This window comes from Oncorhynchus nerka, linkage group LG26 (genome assembly GCF_034236695.1).
Source record: "Oncorhynchus nerka isolate Pitt River linkage group LG26, Oner_Uvic_2.0, whole genome shotgun sequence".
Classification (NCBI taxonomy): Eukaryota; Metazoa; Chordata; class Actinopteri; order Salmoniformes; family Salmonidae; genus Oncorhynchus; species Oncorhynchus nerka.
This window is the reverse complement of record NC_088421.1, coordinates 53,643,469-53,663,804: the sequence shown is the minus strand read 5'-3', so window position 1 is coordinate 53,663,804 and position 20,336 is coordinate 53,643,469. Positions and strand designations below refer to the sequence as shown.

At 50.0% G+C, this 20,336-nt stretch overlaps 1 long non-coding RNA gene across 1 annotated transcript in view; it reads right to left on the bottom strand.

The window, feature by feature from the left end:
• The window catches only part of LOC135564837 (uncharacterized), a 349,184-nt gene that overhangs the window by 324,922 nt on the left and 3,926 nt on the right, over positions 1 to 20,336 (bottom strand). The window contains exons 3-5 of the long non-coding RNA XR_010461287.1: positions 16,650 to 16,781; positions 14,558 to 14,671; positions 13,505 to 13,633 (exon numbers count right to left, since the gene is read on the bottom strand). This is a non-coding gene — a long non-coding RNA (uncharacterized LOC135564837). The remainder of the gene's footprint in view (positions 1 to 13,504; positions 13,634 to 14,557; positions 14,672 to 16,649; positions 16,782 to 20,336) is intronic.

Here is a 20,336-nt window from a genome sequence, read left to right as displayed (position 1 = left end):
ACTAAACTAAGGTTAAATAACCAGGATGTCACATGTACCACTCAGTTGACTAAACTAAGGTTAAATAACCAGGTTAAATAACCAGACATGTACCACAGTTGACTAAACTAAGGTTAAATAACCACACATGTACAGTTGACTAAACTAAGGTTAAATAACCAGGATGTCACATGTACCAGTCAGTTGACTAAACTAAGGTTAAATAACCAGGATGTCACATGTCCCAGTCTGTTGACTAAACTAAGGTTAAATAACCAGGATGTCACATGTACCAGTCAGTTGACTAAACTAAGGTTAAATAACCAGGATGTCACATGTACCAGTCAGTTGACTAAACTAAGGTTAAATAACCAGGATGTCACATGTACCAGTCTGTTGACTAAACTAAGGATAAATAACCAGGGGGATGTCACATGTACCAGTCAGTTGACTAAACTAAGGTTAAATAACCAGTTGATGTCACATGTACCAGTCAGTTGACTAAACTAAGGTTAAATAACCAGGATGTCACATGTACCAGTCAGTTGACTAAACTAAGGTTAAATAACCAGGATGTCACATGTACCAGTCAGTTGACTAAACTAAGGTTAAATAACCAGGATGTCACATGTACCACTCAGTTGACTAAACTAAGGTTAAATAACCAGGATGTCACATGTACCAGTCAGTTGACTAAACTAAGGTTAAATAACCAGGATGTCACATGTACCAGTCAGTTGACTAAACTAAGGTTAAATAACCAGGATGTCACATGTACCACTCAGTTGACTAAACTAAGGTTAAATAACCAGGATATCACATATACCAGTCAGTTGACTAAACTAAGGTTAAATAACCACTCAGTTGACTAAACTAAGGTTAAATAACCAGGATGTCACATGTACCAGTCAGTTGACTAAACTAAGGTTTAATAACCAGGATGTCACATGTACCAGTCAGTTGACTAAACTAAGGTTAAATAACCAGGATGTCACATGTACCAGTCAGTTGACTAAACTAAGGTTAAATAACCAGGATGTCACATGTACCAGTCAGTTGACTAAACTAAGGTTAAATAACCAGGATGTCACATGTACCACTCAGTTGACTAAACTAAGGTTAAATAACCAGGATGTAACATGTACCAGTCAGTTGACTAAACTAAGGTTAAATAACCAGGATGTCACATGTACCAGTCAGTTGACTAAACTAAGGTTAAATAACCAGGATGTCACATGTACCAGTCAGTTGACTAAACTAAGGTTAAATAACCAGGATGTCACATGTACCAGTCAGTTGACTAAACTAAGGTAACGGACAGGGGAAGGTAACGGACAGGGGAAGGGTGGTACCTGTACATCTGAAGGTAACGGACAGGGAAGGGAAGGTGGTACCTGTACATCTGAAGGTAACGGACAGGGGAAGGGTGGTACCTGTACATCTGAAGGCAACGGACAGGGGAAGGGTGGTACCTGTACATCTGAAGGCAACGGACAGGGGAAGGGAAGGGTGGTACCTGTACATCTGAAGGCAACGGACAGGGGAAGGGAAGGGGGTACCTGTACATCTGAAGGTAACGGACAGGGAAGGGAAGGGGGTACCTGTACATCTGAAGGTAACGGACAGGGGAAGGGTGGTATCTGTACATCTGAAGGTAACAGACAGGGGAAGGGGAAGGGTGGTACCTGTACATCTGAAGGTAACGGACAGGGAAGGAAGGGTGGTACCTGTACATCTGAAGGTAACGGACAGGGGAAGGGGAAGGGTGGTACCTGTACATCTGAAGGTAACGGACAGGAAGGGTGGTACCTGTACATCTGAAGGTAACGGACAGGGAAGGGAAGGGTGGTACCTGTACATCTGAAGGCAACGGACAGGGGAAGGGAAGGGTGGTACCTGTACATCTGAAGGTAACGGACAGGGGAAGGGTGGTACCTGTACATCTGAAGGTAACGGACAGGGAAGGGAAGGGTGGTACCTGTACATCTGAAGGCAACGGACAGGGAAGGGAACGGTGGTACCTGTACATCTGAAGGCAACGGACAGGGAAGGGAAGGGGGTACCTGTACATCTGAAGGCAACGGACAGGGGAAGGGAAGGGTGGTACCTGTACATCTGAAGGCAACGGACAGGGGAAGGGAAGGGTGGTACCTGTACATCTGAAGGTAACGGACAGGGAAGGGAAGGGTGGTACCTGTACATCTGAAGGTAACGGACAGGGGAAGGGAAGGGTGGTACCTGTACATCTGAAGGTAACGGACAGGGAAGGGAAGGGGGTACCTGTACATCTGAAGGTAACGGACAGGGGAAGGGAAGGGTGGTACCTGTACATCTGAAGGCAACGGATAGGGAAGGGAAGGGTGGTACCTGTACATCTGAAGGTAACGGACAGGGAAGGGAAGGGTGGTACCTGTACATCTGAAGGTAACGGACAGGGGAAGGGAAGGGTGGTACCTGTACATCTGAAGGTAACAGACAGGGGAAGGGTGGTACCTGTACATCTGAAGGTAACGGACAGGGGAAGGGAAGGGTGGTACCTGTACATCTGAAGGTAACGGACAGGGGAAGGGAAGGGTGGTACCTGTACATCTGAAGGTAACGGACAGGGGAAGGGTGGTACCTGTACATCTGAAGGTAACGGACAGGGGAAGGGTGGTACCTGTACATCTGAAGGTAACGGACAGGGGAAGGGAAGGGTGGTACCTGTACATCTGAAGGTAACGGACAGGGAAGGAAGGGTGGTACCTGTACATCTGAAGGTAACGGACAGGGGAAGGGAAGGGTGGTACCTATACATCTGAAGGTAACGGACAGGGGAAGGGAAGGGTGGTACCTGTACATCTGAAGGCAACGGACAGGGGAAGGGTGGTACCTGTACATCTGAAGGTAACGGACAGGGGAAGGGAAGGGTGGTACCTGTACATCTGAAGGTAACGGACAGGGGAAGGGAAGGGTGGTACCTGTACATCTGAAGATAACGGACAGGGGAAGGGAAGGGTGGTACCTGTACATCAGAAGGTAACGGACAGGGGAAGGGAAGGGTGGTACCTGTACATCTGAAGGCAACGGACAGGGGAAGGGAAGGGTGGTACCTGTACATCTGAAGGTAACGGACAGGGGAAGGGTGGTACCTGTACATCTGAAGGTAACGGACAGGGGAAGGGAAGGGTGGTACCTGTACATCTGAAGGCAACGGACAGGGGAAGGGAACGGTGGTACCTGTACATCTGAAGGTAACGGACAGGGGGAAGGGGGGGGTACCTGTACATCTGAAGGCAACGGACAGGGAAGGAAGGGTGGTACCTGTACATCTGAAGGCAACGGACAGGGGAAGGGAAGGGTGGTACCTGTACATCTGAAGGTAACGGACAGGGGAAGGGAAGGGTGGTACCTGTACATCTGAAGGTAACGGACAGGGGAAGGGAAGGGTGGTACCTGTACATCTGAAGGTAACGGACAGGGGAAGGGAAGGGGGTACCTGTACATCTGAAGGCAACGGACAGGGAAGGGAAGGGTGGTACCTGTACATCTGAAGGCAACGGATAGGGAAGGGAAGGGTGGTACCTGTACATCTGAAGGTAACGGACAGGGGAAGGAAGGGTGGTACCTGTACATCTGAAGGTAACGGACAGGGAAGGGAAGGGTGGTACCTGTACATCTGAAGGTAACAGACAGGGGAAGGGTGGTACCTGTACATCTGAAGGTAACGGACAGGGGAAGGGAAGGGTGGTACCTGTACATCTGAAGGTAACGGACAGGGGAAGGGAAGGGTGGTACCTGTACATCTGAAGGTAACGGACAGGGGGAAGGGTGGTACCTGTACATCTGAAGGTAACGGACAGGGGAAGGGTGGTACCTGTACATCTGAAGGTAACGGACAGGGGACGGAAGGGTGGTACCTGTACATCTGAAGGTAACGGACAGGGGAAGGGAAGGGTGGTACCTGTACATCTGAAGGTAACGGACAGGGGAAGGGAAGGGTGGTACCTGTACATCTGAAGGTAACGGACAGGGGAAGGGAAGGGTGGTACCTGTACATCTGAAGGCAACGGACAGGGAAGGGTGGTACCTGTACATCTGAAGGTAACGGACAGGGAAGGGAAGGGTGGTACCTGTACATCTGAAGGTAACGGACAGGGAAGGAAGGTTGGTACCTGTACATCTGAAGGTAACGGACAGGGGAAGGGAAGGGTGGTACCTGTACATCTGAAGATAACGGACAGGGGAAGGGAAGGGTGGTACCTGTACATCTGAAGGTAACGGACAGGGAAGGAAGGGTGGTACCTGTACATCTGAAGGTAACGGACAGGGGAAGGGGAAGGTTGGTACCTGTACATCTGAAGGTAACGGACAGGGGAAGGGAAGGGTGGTACCTGTACATCTGAAGGTAACGGACAGGGGAAGGGTGGTACCTGTACATCTGAAGGTAACGGACAGGGGAAGGGAAGGGTGGTACCTGTACATCTGAAGGTAACGGACAGGGGAAGGGTGGTACCTGTACATCTGAAGGCAACGGACAGGGGAAGGGTGGTACCTGTACATCTGAAGGCAACGGACAGGGGAAGGGAAGGGTGGTACCTGTACATCTGAAGGCAACGGACAGGGAAGGGAAGGGGGTACCTGTACATCTGAAGGTAACGGACAGGGGAAGGGAAGGGTGGTACCTGTACATCTGAAGGTAACGGACAGGGGAAGGGTGGTACCTGTACATCTGAAGGTAACAGACAGGGGAAGGGAAGGGTGGTACCTGTACATCTGAAGGTAACGGACAGGGAAGGGAAGGGTGGTACCTGTACATCTGAAGGTAACGGACAGGGGAAGGGAAGGGTGGTACCTGTACATCTGAAGGTAACGGACAGGGGAAGGGTGGTACCTGTACATCTGAAGGTAACGGACAGGGAAGGAAGGGTGGTACCTGTACATCTGAAGGCAACGGACAGGGAAGGGAAGGGTGGTACCTGTACATCTGAAGGTAACGGACAGGGGAAGGGAAGGTGGTACCTGTACATCTGAAGGTAACGGACAGGGGAAGGGAAGGGTGGTACCTGTACATCTGAAGGCAACGGACAGGAAGGGAAGGGTGGTACCTGTACATCTGAAGGTAACGGACAGGGGAAGGGAAGGGTGGTACCTGTACATCTGAAGGCAACGGACAGGGGAAGGGAAGGGTGGTACCTGTACATCTGAAGGCAACGGACAGGGAAGGGAAGGTGGTACCTGTACATCTGAAGGTAACGGACAGGGGAAGGGGGTGGTACCTGTACATCTGAAGGTAACGGACAGGGGAAGGGAAGGGTGGTACCTGTACATCTGAAGGTAACGGACAGGGGAAGGGAAGGGGGGTACCTGTACATCTGAAGGTAACGGACAGGGGAAGGGAAGGGTGGTACCTGTACATCTGAAGGCAACGGATAGGGGAAGGGAAGGGTGGTACCTGTACATCTGAAGGTAACGGACAGGGGAAGGGAAGGGTGGTACCTGTACATCTGAAGGTAACGGACAGGGGAAGGGAAGGGTGGTACCTGTACATCTGAAGGTAACAGACAGGGGAAGGGTGGTACCTGTACATCTGAAGGTAACGGACAGGGGAAGGGAAGGGTGGTACCTGTACATCTGAAGGTAACGGACAGGGGAAGGGAAGGGTGGTACCTGTACATCTGAAGGTAACGGACAGGGAAGGGTGGTACCTGTACATCTGAAGGGGACAGGGGAAGGGTGGTACCTGTACATCTGAAGGTAACGGACAGGGGAAGGAAGGGTGGTACCTGTACATCTGAAGGTAACGGACAGGGGAAGGGAAGGGTGGTACCTGTACATCTGAAGGTAACGGACAGGGGAAGGGAAGGGTGGTACCTGTACATCTGAAGGTAACGGACAGGGGAAGGAAGGGTGGTACCTGTACATCTGAAGATAACGGACAGGGGAAGGGAAGGGTGGTACCTGTACATCTGAAGGTAACGGACAGGGGAAGGGAAGGGTGGTACCTGTACATCTGAAGGCAACGGACAGGGGAAGGGAAGGGTGGTACCTGTACATCTGAAGGTAACGGACAGGGAAGGGGTGGTACCTGTACATCTGAAGGTAACAGACAGGAAGGAAGTGGTACCTGTACATCTGAAGGTAACGGACAGGGAAGGGAAGGGTGGTACCTGTACATCTGAAGGTAACGGACAGGGGAAGGGAAGGGTGGTACCTGTACATCTGAAGGTAACGGACAGGGAAGGGTGGTACCTGGAAGGTAGGACAGGGAAGGGTGGTACCTGTACATCTGAAGGCAACGGACAGGGGAAGGGTGGTACCTGTACATCTGAAGGTAACGGACAGGGGAAGGGTGGGTGGTACCTGTACATCTGAAGGTAACGGACAGGGGAAGGGAAGGGTGGTACCTGTACATCTGAAGATAACGGACAGGGAAGGAAGGGTGGTACCTGTACATCTGAAGGTAACGGACAGGGGAAGGGAAGGGTGGTACCTGTACATCTGAAGGCAACGGACAGGGGAAGGGAAGGGTGGTACCTGTACATCTGAAGGTAACGGACAGGGGAAGGGTGGTACCTGTACATCTGAAGGTAACGGACAGGGGAAGGGAAGGGTGGTACCTGTACATCTGAAGGCAACGGATAGGGAAGGGAAGGGTGGTACCTGTACATCTGAAGGTAACGGACAGGGAAGGGAAGGGTGGTACCTGTACATCTGAAGGTAACGGACAGGGGAAGGGAAGGGTGGTACCTGTACATCTGAAGGTAACAGACAGGGAAGGGTGGTACCTGTACATCTGAAGGTAACGGACAGGGGAAGGGAAGGGTGGTACCTGTACATCTGAAGGTAACGGACAGGGGAAGGGAAGGGTGGTACCTGTACATCTGAAGGTAACGGACAGGGAAGGGTGGTACCTGTACATCTGAAGGTAACGGACAGGGGAAGGGTGGTACCTGTACATCTGAAGGTAACGGACAGGGGAAGGGAAGGGTGGTACCTGTACATCTGAAGGTAACGGACAGGGAAGGGAAGGGTGGTACCTGTACATCTGAAGGTAACGGACAGGGAAGGGAAGGGTGGTACCTGTACATCTGAAGGTAACGGACAGGGACGGGAAGGGTGGTACCTGTACATCTGAAGGCAACGGACAGGGGAAGGGTGGTACCTGTACATCTGAAGGTAACGGACAGGGGAAGGGAAGGGTGGTACCTGTACATCTGAAGGTAACGGACAGGGGAAGGGAAGGGTGGTACCTGTACATCTGAAGATAACGGACAGGGGAAGGGAAGGGTGGTACCTGTACATCAGAAGGTAACGGACAGGGGAAGGGAAGGGTGGTACCTGTACATCTGAAGGCAACGGACAGGGGAAGGGAAGGGTGGTACCTGTACATCTGAAGGTAACGGACAGGGGAAGGGTGGTACCTGTACATCTGAAGGTAACGGACAGGGGAAGGGAAGGGTGGTACCTGTACATCTGAAGGCAACGGACAGTGGAAGGGAACGGTGGTACCTGTACATCTGAAGGTAACGGACAGGGGAAGGGAAGGGGGGTACCTGTACATCTGAAGGCAACGGACAGGGGAAGGGAAGGGTGGTACCTGTACATCTGAAGGCAACGGACAGGGGAAGGGAAGGGTGGTACCTGTACATCTGAAGGTAACGGACAGGGGAAGGGAAGGGTGGTACCTGTACATCTGAAGGTAACGGACAGGGGAAGGGAAGGGTGGTACCTGTACATCTGAAGGTAACGGACAGGGGGGAAGGGGGTACCTGTACATCTGAAGGTAACGGACAGGGGAAGGGAAGGGTGGTACCTGTACATCTGAAGGCAACGGATAGGGAAGGAAGGGTGGTACCTGTACATCTGAAGGTAACGGACAGGGAAGGGAAGGGTGGTACCTGTACATCTGAAGGTAACGGACAGGGGAAGGGAAGGGTGGTACCTGTACATCTGAAGGTAACAGACAGGGGAAGGGTGGTACCTGTACATCTGAAGGTAACGGACAGGGGAAGGGAAGGGTGGTACCTGTACATCTGAAGGTAACGGACAGGGGAAGGGAAGGGTGGTACCTGTACATCTGAAGGTAACGGACAGGGAAGGGTGGTACCTGTACATCTGAAGGTAACGGACAGGGAAGGGTGGTACCTGTACATCTGAAGGTAACGGACAGGGGAAGGGAAGGGTGGTACCTGTACATCTGAAGGTAACGGACAGGGGAAGGGAAGGGTGGTACCTGTACATCTGAAGGTAACGGACAGGGAAGGGAAGGGTGGTACCTGTACATCTGAAGGTAACGGACAGGGGAAGGGAAGGGTGGTACCTGTACATCTGAAGGCAACGGACAGGGGAAGGGTGGTACCTGTACATCTGAAGGTAACGGACAGGGGAAGGGAAGGGTGGTACCTGTACATCTGAAGGTAACGGACAGGGGAAGGGAAGGGTGGTACCTGTACATCTGAAGGTAACGGACAGGGGAAGGGAAGGGTGGTACCTGTACATCTGAAGGTAACGGACAGGAAGGGAAGGGTGGTACCTGTACATCTGAAGGTAACGGACAGGAAGGAAGGGTGGTACCTGTACATCAGAAGGTAACGGACAGGGAAGGGAAGGGTGGTACCTGTACATCTGAAGGTAACAGACAGGGGAAGGGTGGTACCTGTACATCTGAAGGTAACGGACAGGGGAAGGGAAGGTGGTACCTGTACATCTGAAGGTAACGGACAGGGGAAGGGAAGGGTGGTACCTGTACATCTGAAGGTAACGGACAGGGGAAGGGTGGTACCTGTACATCTGAAGGTAACGGACAGGGGAAGGGTGGTACCTGTACATCTGAAGGTAACGGACAGGGGAAGGGAAGGGTGGTACCTGTACATCTGAAGGTAACGGACAGGGGAAGGGAAGGGTGGTACCTGTACATCTGAAGGTAACGGACAGGGGAAGGGAAGGGTGGTACCTGTACATCTGAAGGTAACGGACAGGGAAGGGAAGGGTGGTACCTGTACATCTGAAGGCAACGGACAGGGGGAAGGGTGGTACCTGTACATCTGAAGGTAACGGACAGGGAAGGGAAGGGTGGTACCTGTACATCTGAAGGTAACGGACAGGGGAAGGGGAAGGGTGGTACCTGTACATCTGAAGGTAACGGACAGGGAAGGGAAGGGTGGTACCTGTACATCTGAAGATAACGGACAGGGGAAGGGAAGGGTGGTACCTGTACATCAGAAGGTAACGGACAGGGGAAGGGAAGGGTGGTACCTGTACATCTGAAGGTAACGGACAGGGGAAGGGAAGGTTGGTACCTGTACATCAGAAGGTAACGGACAGGGGAAGGGAAGGGTGGTACCTGTACATCTGAAGGTAACGGACAGGGGAAGGGAAGGGTGGTACCTGTACATCTGAAGGTAATGGACAGGGGAAGGGTGGTACCTGTACATCAGAAGGTAACGGACAGGGGAAGGGAAGGGTGGTACCTGTACATCTGAAGGTAACGGACAGGGGAAGGGAAGGGTGGTACCTGTACATCTGAAGGTAACAGACATTGGAAGGGAAGGGTGGTACCTGTACATCTGAAGGTAACGGACAGGGGAAGGGTGGTACCTGTACATCTGAAGGCGACGGACAGGGGAAGGAAAGGGTGGTACCTGTACATCTGAAGGTAACGGACAGGGGAAGGGAAGGGTGGTACCTGTACATCTGAAGGTAACGGACAGGGGAAGGGAAGGGTGGTACCTGTACATCTGAAGGTAACGGACAGGGGAAGGGTGGTACCTGTACATCTGAAGGTAACAGACAGGGGAAGGGTGGTACCTGTACATCTGAAGGTAACAGACAGGGGAAGGGTGATACCTGTACATCTGAAGGTAACGGACAGGGGAAGGGTGATACCTGTACATCTGAAGGTAACGGACAGGGGAAGGGTGATACCTGTACATCGGAAGGTAACGGACAGGGGAAGGGAAGGGTGGTACCTGTACATCTGAAGGTAACGGACAGGGGAAGGGAAGGGTGGTACCTGTACATCTGAAGGTAACGGACAGGGAAGGGAAGGGTGGTACCTGTACATCTGAAGGCGACGGACAGGGAAGGAAAGGGTGGTACCTGTACATCTGAAGGTAACGGACAGGGGAAGGGAAGGGTGGTACCTGTACATCTGAAGGTAACGGACAGGGAAGGGAAGGGTGGTACCTGTACATCTGAAGGTAACGGACAGGGGAAGGGAAGGGTGGTACCTGTACATCTGAAGGTAACGGACAGGGGAAGGGAAGGGTGGTACCTGTACATCTGAAGGCAACGGACAGGGGAAGGGTGGTACCTGTACATCTGAAGGTAACGGACAGGGGAAGGGAAGGGTGGTACCTGTACATCTGAAGGTAACGGACAGGGGAAGGGAAGGGTGGTACCTGTACATCTGAAGGTAACGGACAGGGAAGGGAAGGGTGGTACCTGTACATCTGAAGATAACGGACAGGGGAAGGGAAGGGTGGTACCTGTACATCAGAAGGTAACGGACAGGGGAAGGGAAGGGTGGTACCTGTACATCTGAAGGTAACGGACAGGGGAAGGGAAGGTTGGTACCTGTACATCAGAAGGTAACGGACAGGGGAAGGGAAGGGTGGTACCTGTACATCTGAAGGTAACGGACAGGGGAAGGGAAGGGTGGTACCTGTACATCTGAAGGTAATGGACAGGGGAAGGGTGGTACCTGTACATCAGAAGGTAACGGACAGGGGAAGGGAAGGGTGGTACCTGTACATCTGAAGGTAACGGACAGGGGAAGGGAAGGGTGGTACCTGTACATCTGAAGGTAACAGACATTGGAAGGGAAGGGTGGTACCTGTACATCTGAAGGTAACGGACAGGGGAAGGGTGGTACCTGTACATCTGAAGGCGACGGACAGGGGAAGGAAAGGGTGGTACCTGTACATCTGAAGGTAACGGACAGGGGAAGGGAAGGGTGGTACCTGTACATCTGAAGGTAACGGACAGGGGAAGGGAAGGGTGGTACCTGTACATCTGAAGGTAACGGACAGGGGAAGGGTGGTACCTGTACATCTGAAGGTAACAGACAGGGGAAGGGTGGTACCTGTACATCTGAAGGTAACAGACAGGGGAAGGGTGATACCTGTACATCTGAAGGTAACGGACAGGGGAAGGGTGATACCTGTACATCTGAAGGTAACGGACAGGGGAAGGGTGATACCTGTACATCGGAAGGTAACGGACAGGGGAAGGGAAGGGTGGTACCTGTACATCTGAAGGTAACGGACAGGGGAAGGGAAGGGTGGTACCTGTACATCTGAAGGTAACGGACAGGGGAAGGGAAGGGTGGTACCTGTACATCTGAAGGCGACGGACAGGGGAAGGAAAGGGTGGTACCTGTACATCTGAAGGTAACGGACAGGGGAAGGGAAGGGTGGTACCTGTACATCTGAAGGTAACAGACAGGGGAAGGGTGGTACCTGTACATCTGAAGGTAACAGACAGGGGAAGGGTGATACCTGTACATCTGAAGGTAACGGACAGGGGAAGGGTGATACCTGTACATCTGAAGGTAACGGACAGGGGAAGGGTGATACCTGTACATCTGAAGGTAACGGACAGGGGAAGGGAAGGGTGGTACCTGTACATCTGAAGGTAACGGACAGGGGAAGGGAAGGGTGGTACCTGTACATCTGAAGGTAACGGACAGGGGAAGGGAAGGGTGGTACCTGTACATCTGAAGGTAACGGACAGGGGAAGGGTGGTACCTGTACATCTGAAGGTAACGGACAGGGGAAGGGAAGGGTGGTACCTGTACATCTGAAGGTAACGGACAGGGGAAGGGTGGTACCTGTACATCTGAAGGTAACAGACAGGGGAAGGGAAGGGTGGTACCTGTACATCTGAAGGTGACGGACAGGGGAAGGGAAGGGGGTACCTGTACATCTGAAGGTAACGGACAGGGGAAGGGTGGTACCTGTACATCTGAAGGTAACGGACAGGGAAGGGTGGTACCTGTACATCTGAAGGTAACGGACAGGGGAAGGGAAGGGTGGTACCTGTACATCTGAAGGTAACGGACAGGGGAAGGGAAGGGTGGTACCTGTACATCTGAAGGTAACGGACAGGGGAAGGGAAGGGTGGTACCTGTACATCTGAAGGCAACAGACAGGGGAAGGGTGGTACCTGTACATCTGAAGGTAACGGACAGGGGAAGGGAAGGGTGGTACCTGTACATCTGAAGGTAACGGACAGGGGAAGGGAAGGGTGGTACCTGTACATCTGAAGGTAACGGACAGGGGAAGGGTGGTACCTGTACATCTGAAGGTAACAGACAGGGGAAGGGTGGTACCTGTACATCTGAAGGTAACAGACAGGGGAAGGGTGATACCTGTACATCTGAAGGTAACGGACAGGGGAAGGGTGATACCTGTACATCTGAAGGTAACGGACAGGGGAAGGGTGATACCTGTACATCTGAAGGTAACGGACAGGGGAAGGGAAGGGTGGTACCTGTACATCTGAAGGTAACGGACAGGGGAAGGGAAGGGTGGTACCTGTACATCTGAAGGTAACGGACAGGGGAAGGAACGGTGGTACCTGTACATCTGAAGGTAACGGACAGGGGAAGGGTGGTACCTGTACATCTGAAGGTAACGGACAGGGGAAGGGTGGTACCTGTACATCTGAAGGTAACGGACAGGGGAAGGGTGGTACCTGTACATCTGAAGGTAACAGACAGGGGAAGGGAAGGGTGGTACCTGTACATCTGAAGGTAACGGACAGGGGAAGGGAAGGGGGGTACCTGTACATCTGAAGGTAACGGACAGGGGAAGGGTGGTACCTGTACATCTGAAGGTAACGGACAGGGGAAGGGTGGTACCTGTACATCTGAAGGTAACGGACAGGGGAAGGGAAGGGTGGTACCTGTACATCTGAAGGTAACGGACAGGGGAAGGGAAGGGTGGTACCTGTACATCTGAAGGCAACAGACAGGGGAAGGGTGGTACCTGTACATCTGAAGGTAACGGACAGGGGAAGGAAGGGGGTACCTGTACATCTGAAGGTAACGGACAGGGGAAGGGAAGGGTGGTACCTGTACATCTGAAGGTAACGGACAGGGGAAGGGAAGGGTGGTACCTGTACATCTGAAGGTAACGGACAGGGGAAGGGTGGTACCTGTACATCTGAAGGTAACAGACAGGGGAAGGGAAGGGGGTACCTGTACATCTGAAGGCAACGGACAGGGGAAGGGAAGGGTGGTACCTGTACATCTGAAGGTAACGGACAGGGGAAGGGAAGGGTGGTACCTGTACATCTGAAGGTAACGGACAGGGGAAGGGAAGGGTGGTACCTGTACATCTGAAGGTAACGGACAGGGGAAGGGAAGGGTGGTACCTGTACATCTGAAGGCAACGGACAGGGGAAGGGTGGTACCTGTACATCTGAAGGCAACGGACAGGGGAAGGGAAGGGTGGTACCTGTACATCTGAAGGCAACGGACAGGGGAAGGGTGGTACCTGTACATCTGAAGGTAACAGACAGGGGAAGGGAAGGGTGGTACCTGTACATCCGAAGGCGACCACCCCAACAGAGAAGAGGTTGACGATGTAAGCCTGTCTGGTGGTGAAGGATTCCAACCACACATCAAACACGCTGACGAACACCAGAGGACTCAGAGCGAACAGGTAACCTGGTGGGAGGAGGGTTGGTTTACTGTGTGGTAATAACAGGTAACCTGGTGGGGGGAGGAGGGTTGGTTTACTGTGTGGTAATAATAGGTAACCTGGTGGGAGGAGGGTTGGTTTACTGTCTGGTAATAACAGGTAACCTGGTGGGGAGGAGGAGGGTTGGTTTACTGTGTGGTAATAACAGGTAACCTGGTGGAGGAGGAGGGTTGGTTTACTGTGTGGTAATAACAGGTAACCTGGTGGGGGAGGAGGAGGGTTGGTTTACTGTGTGGTAATAACAGGTAACCTGGTGGGGGAGGAGGGTTGGTTTACTGTGTGGTAATAACAGGTAATCTGGTGGGGGAGGAGGGTTGGTTTACTGTGTGGTAATAACAGGTAACCTGGTGGGGGAGGAGGAGGGTTGGTTTACTGTGTGGTAATAACAGGTAACCTGGTGGGGGAGGAGGAGGGGGTTGGTTTACTGTGTGGTAATAACAGGTAACCTGGTGGGGGAGGAGGGTTGGTTTACTGTGTGGTAATAACAGGTAACCTGGTGGAGGAGGAGGGTTGGTTTACTGTGTGGTAATAACAGGTAACCTGGTGGGGGAGGAGGAGGGTTGGTTTACTGTGTGGTAATAACAGGTAACCTGGTGGGGGAGGAGGGTTGGTTTACTGTGTGGTAATAGCAGGTAACTCACCCACGGTGATTCGTGTGTGTAGACTGATTCTCTCCTGTGTGTGTGTGTGTGTGTGTGTGTGTGTGTGTGTGTGTGTGTGTGTGTGTGTAACTCACCCACGGTGATTCGTGTGTGTAGACTGATTCTCTCCTGTGTGTGTGTGTGTGTGTGTGTGTGTGTTAACTCACCCACGGTGATTCGTGTGTGTAGACTGATTCTCTCCTGTGTGTGTGTGTGTGTGTGTGTGTGTGTGTGTGTGTGTTAACTCACCCACGGTGATTCGTGTGTGTAGACTGATTCTCTCCACAAGGATGTTGTTTAGTATGACTGCGACAAGAGCCACCACGATATACACCAGACTCATATCAAACACTATGAAGGATCCTACACAGAGAGAGAAAGTGGAAGAAAAGCACATTACTCCCCCCATGGAAGACCAGAACAATACAACCAGCATTATAACACCGGGGTCGTCTGGTGGTCCATACTGCTGTCTCTACAACAGCATTATAACACCGGGGTCGTCTGGTGGTCCAGACTGCTGTCTCTACAACAGCATTATAACACCGGGGTCGTCTGGTGGTCCATACTGCTGTCTCTACAACAGCATTATAACACCGGGGTCGTCTGGTGGTCCAGACTGCTGTCTCTACAACAGCATTATAACACCGGGGTCGTCTGGTGGTCCAGACTGCTGTCTCTACAACAGCATTATAACACCGGGGTCGTCTGGTGGTCCAGACTGCTGTCTCTACAACAGCATTATAACACCGGGTCGCCTGGTGGTCCAGACTGCTGTCTCTACAACAGCATTATAACACCGGGGTCGCCTGGTGGTCCAGACTGCTGTCTCTACAACAGCATTATAACACCGGGGTCGTCTGGTGGTCCAGACTGCTGTCTCTACAACAGCATTATAACACCGGGTCGTCTGGTGGTCCAGACTGCTGTCTCTACAACAGCATTATAACACCGGGGTCGCCTGGTGGTCCAGACTGCTGTCTCTACAACAGCATTATAACACCGGGGTCGTCTGGTGGTCCAGACTGCTGTCTCTACAACAGCATTATAACACCGGGTCGTCTGGTGGTCCAGACTGCTGTCTCTACAACAGCATTATAACACCGGGGTCATCTGGTGGTCCAGACTGCTGTCTCTACAACAGCATTATAACACCGGGGTCGTCTGGTGGTCCAGACTGCTGTCTCTACAACAGCATTATAACACCGGGGTCGTCTGGTGGTCCAGACTGCTGTCTCTACGACAGCATTATAACACCGGGTCGCCTGGTGGTCCAGACTGCTGTCTCTACAACAGCATTATAACACCGGGGTCGCTGGTGGTCCAGACTGCTGTCTCTACAACAGCATTATAACACCGGGTCGTCTGGTGGTCCAGACTGCTGTCTCTACGACAGCATTATAACACCGGGGTCGTCTGGTGGTCCAGACTGCTGTCTCTACAACAGCATTATAACACCGGGGTCGTCTGGTGGTCCAGACTGCTGTCTCTACAACAGCATTATAACACCGGGGTCGTCTGGTGGTCCAGACTGCTGTCTCTACAACAGCATTATAACACCGGGGTCGTCTGGTGGTCCAGACTGCTGTCTCTACAACAGCATTATAACACCAGGGTCGTCTGGTGGTCCAGACTGCTGTCTCTACAACAGCATTATAACACCGGGGTCGTCTGGTGGTCCAGACTGCTGTCTCTACAACAGCATTATAACACCGGGGTCGTCTGGTGGTCCAGACTGCTGTCTCTACAACCAGCATTATAACACCGGGGTCGTCTGGTGGTCCAGACTGCTGTCTCTACAACAGCATTATAACACCGGGGTCGTCTGGTGGTCCAGACTGCTGTCTCTACGACAGCATTATAACACCGGGGTCGTCTGGTGGTCCAGACTGCTGTCTCTACGACAGCATTATAACACCGGGGTCGTCTGGTGGTCCAGACTGCTGTCTCTACGACAGCATTATAACACCGGGGTCGTCTGGTGGTCCAGACTGCTGTCTCTACAACAGCATTATAACACCGGGGTCGTCTGGTGGTCCAGACTGCTGTCTCTACAACAGCATTATAACACTGGGGTCGTCTGGTGGTCCAGACTGCTGTCTCTACAACACCGGGGTCATCTGGTGGTCCAGACCGCTGTCTCTACAACAGCATTATAACACCGGGGTCGTCTGGTGGTCCAGACTGCTGTCTCTACAACAGCATTATAACACTGGGGTCGTCTGGTGGTCCAGACTGCTGTCGTCTTAGCACCGTGTGTGTGTGTGTGTCTGTGTCTGTGTCTGTGTGTGTGTGTGTGTGTGTGTGTGTGTGTGTGTGTGTGTGTGTGTGTGTCTGTTACCCTGGAACTTGTGGTGAAGGTAATCCACGTCGGTGATGAAGCTGTTGTAGGGAAGCAGGAAGCCCACGCCAGCCAATAGCATCGCAAAGTAGATACCATGGTAACGGTCGTCAGGGACTGGCTCCTCAAAGGCTGGCGGAGAGAGAGGAAGAGGGGGAAGAGAGAGAGAGGAGGAGACAGAGAGAGAGAGGAAAAGGGGGGAGAGAGAGAGGGGGGAGAGAGGAAGAGAGGGGAGAGGAAGAGGGGGAGAGAGGAAGAGGGGGAGAGAGGAAGAGGGGGAGAGAGACAGAGAGAGAGGAAGAGGGGAGAGAGAGAGAGGGGGAGAGAGGAAGAGGGGGGAGTGAGGAAGAGGGGGAGAGAGAGAGGGGGAGAGAGTAAGAGGGGGAGAGGAAGAGGGGAGAGAGGAAGAGGGGAGAGAGAGGGGGAGAGAGAGGGGGGAGGGGGAGAGAGGAAGAGGGGGAGAGAGGAAGAGGGGGAGAGGAAGAGGGGGAGGAAGGAAGAGGGGGAGAGGAAGAGGGGGGAGAGAGGAAGAGGGGGAGAGAGGAAGAGGGGGGGAGAGGGGGAGAGAGGAATTGGTGGGAGAGAGGGGGAGAGAGAGAGGGGAGAGATACAGAGAGAGAGAGTTAGAGAGAGGGGAGAGAGGAAGAGTGGGGAGAGAGAGAGGGGAGAGAGGAAGAGGGGGAGAGGAAGAGGGGGAGAAAGGAAGAGGGGGAGAGAGGAAGAGGGGGAGAGGAAGAGAGGGGAGAGAGGAAGAGGAAGAGGGGGAGAGAGGAAGAGGGGGAGAGAGGGGGAGAGAGGAATTGGTGGGAGAGAGAGAAATGTTATCGAAGGAGCATGGAAATTATTGTGTTTCTAGCTCCAACAGTGCAGTAATATATAATGCTTGTGTTTCTAGCTCCAACAGTACAGTAATATATAATGCTTGTGTTTCTAGCTCCAACAGTCAGTAATATATAATGCTTGTGTTTCTAGCTCCAACAGTCAGTAATATATAATGCTTGTGTTTCTAGCTCCAACAGTACAGTAATATATAATGCTTGTGTTTCTAGCTCCAACAGTACAGTAATATATAATGCTTGTGTTTCTAGCTCCAACAGTCAGTAATATATAATGCTTGTGTTTCTAGCTCCAACAGTCAGTAATATATAATGCTTGTGTTTCTAGCTCCAACAGTCAGTAATATATAATGCTTGTGTTTCTAGCTCCAACAGTCAGTAATATATAATGCTTGTGTTTCTAGCTCCAACAGTACAGTAATATATAATGCTTGTGTTTCTAGCTCCAACAGTACAGTAATATCTAATGCTTGTGTTTCTAGCTCCAACAGTCAGTAATATCTAATGCTTGTGTTTCTAGCTCCAACAGTCAGTAATATCTAATGCTTGTGTTTCTAGCTCCAACAGTCAGTAATATCTAATGCTTGTGTTTCTAGCTCCAACAGTCAGTAATATCTAATGCTTGTGTTTCTAGCTCCAACAGTCAGTAATATCTAATGCTTGTGTTTCTAACTCCAACAGTACAGTAATATCTAATGCTTGTGTTTCTAGCTCCAACAGTCAGTAATATCTAATGCTTGTGTTTCTAACTCCAACAGTACAGTAATATATAATGCTTGTGTTTCTAGCTCCAACAGTACAGTAATATATAATGCTTGTGTTTCTAGCTCCAACAGTCAGTAATATATAATGCTTGTGTTTCTAGCTCCAACAGTCAGTAATATATAATGCTTGTGTTTCTAGCTCCAACAGTCAGTAATATATAATGCTTGTGTTCCTAGCTCCAACAGTACAGTAATATATAATGTTTGTGTTTCTAACTCCAACAGTACAGTAATATATAACTAAATGCTTGTGTTTCTAGCTCCAACAGTACAGTAATATATAATGCTTGTGTTTCTAACTCCAACAGTACAGTAATATATAATGTTTGTGTTTCTAGCTCCAACAGTAATATATAATGCTTGTGTTTCTAGCTCCAACAGTACAGTAATATATAATGCTTGTGTTTCTAGCTCCAACAGTACAGTAATATATAATGCTTGTGTTTCTAGCTCCAACAGTCAGTAATATATAATGCTTGTGTTTCTAGCTCCAACAGTACAGTAATATATAATGTTTCTAGCTCCAACAGTACAGTAATATATAATGTTTGTGTTTCTAGCTCCAACAGTAATATATAATGTTTGTGTTTCTAGCTCCAACAGTCAGTAATATATAATGCTTGTGTTTCTAGCTCCAACAGTCAGTAATATATAATGCTTGTGTTTCTAGCTCCAACAGTACAGTAATATATAATGCTTGTGTTTCTAGCTCCAACAGTACAGTAATATATAATGCTTGTGTTTCTAGCTCCAACAGTCAGTAATATATAATGCTTGTGTTTCTAGCTCCAACAGTCAGTAATATATAATGCTTGTGTTTCTAGCTCCAACAGTCAGTAATATATAATGCTTGTGTTTCTAGCTCCAACAGTCAGTAATATATAATGCTTGTGTTTCTAGCTCCAACAGTACAGTAATATATAATGCTTGTGTTTCTAGCTCCAACAGTACAGTAATATCTAATGCTTGTGTTTCTAGCTCCAACAGTCAGTAATATCTAATGCTTGTGTTTCTAGCTCCAACAGTCAGTAATATCTAATGCTTGTGTTTCTAGCTCCAACAGTACAGTAATATATAATGCTTGTGTTTCTAGCTCCAACAGTCAGTAATATCTAATGCTTGTGTTTCTAGCTCCAACAGTCAGTAATATCTAATGCTTGTGTTTCTAGCTCCAACAGTCAGTAATATCTAATGCTTGTGTTTCTAACTCCAACAGTACAGTAATATCTAATGCTTGTGTTTCTAGCTCCAACAGTCAGTAATATCTAATGCTTGTGTTTCTAACTCCAACAGTACAGTAATATATAATGCTTGTGTTTCTAGCTCCAACAGTACAGTAATATATAATGCTTGTGTTTCTAGCTCCAACAGTCAGTAATATATAATGCTTGTGTTTCTAGCTCCAACAGTCAGTAATATATAATGCTTGTGTTTCTAGCTCCAACAGTCAGTAATATATAATGCTTGTGTTCCTAGCTCCAACAGTACAGTAATATATAATGTTTGTGTTTCTAACTCCAACAGTACAGTAATATATAACTAAATGCTTGTGTTTCTAGCTCCAACAGTACAGTAATATATAATGCTTGTGTTTCTAACTCCAACAGTACAGTAATATATAATGTTTGTGTTTCTAGCTCCAACAGTAATATATAATGCTTGTGTTTCTAGCTCCAACAGTACAGTAATATATAATGCTTGTGTTTCTAGCTCCAACAGTACAGTAATATATAATGCTTGTGTTTCTAGCTCCAACAGTCAGTAATATATAATGCTTGTGTTTCTAGCTCCAACAGTACAGTAATATATAATGTTTCTAGCTCCAACAGTACAGTAATATATAATGTTTGTGTTTCTAGCTCCAACAGTAATATATAATGTTTGTGTTTCTAGCTCCAACAGTCAGTAATATATAATGCTTGTGTTTCTAGCTCCAACAGTCAGTAATATATAATGCTTGTGTTTCTAGCTCCAACAGTACAGTAATATATAATGCTTGTGTTTCTAGCTCCAACAGTCAGTAATATATAATGCTTGTGTTTCTAGCTCCAACAGTACAGTAATATATAATGCTTGTGTTTCTAGCT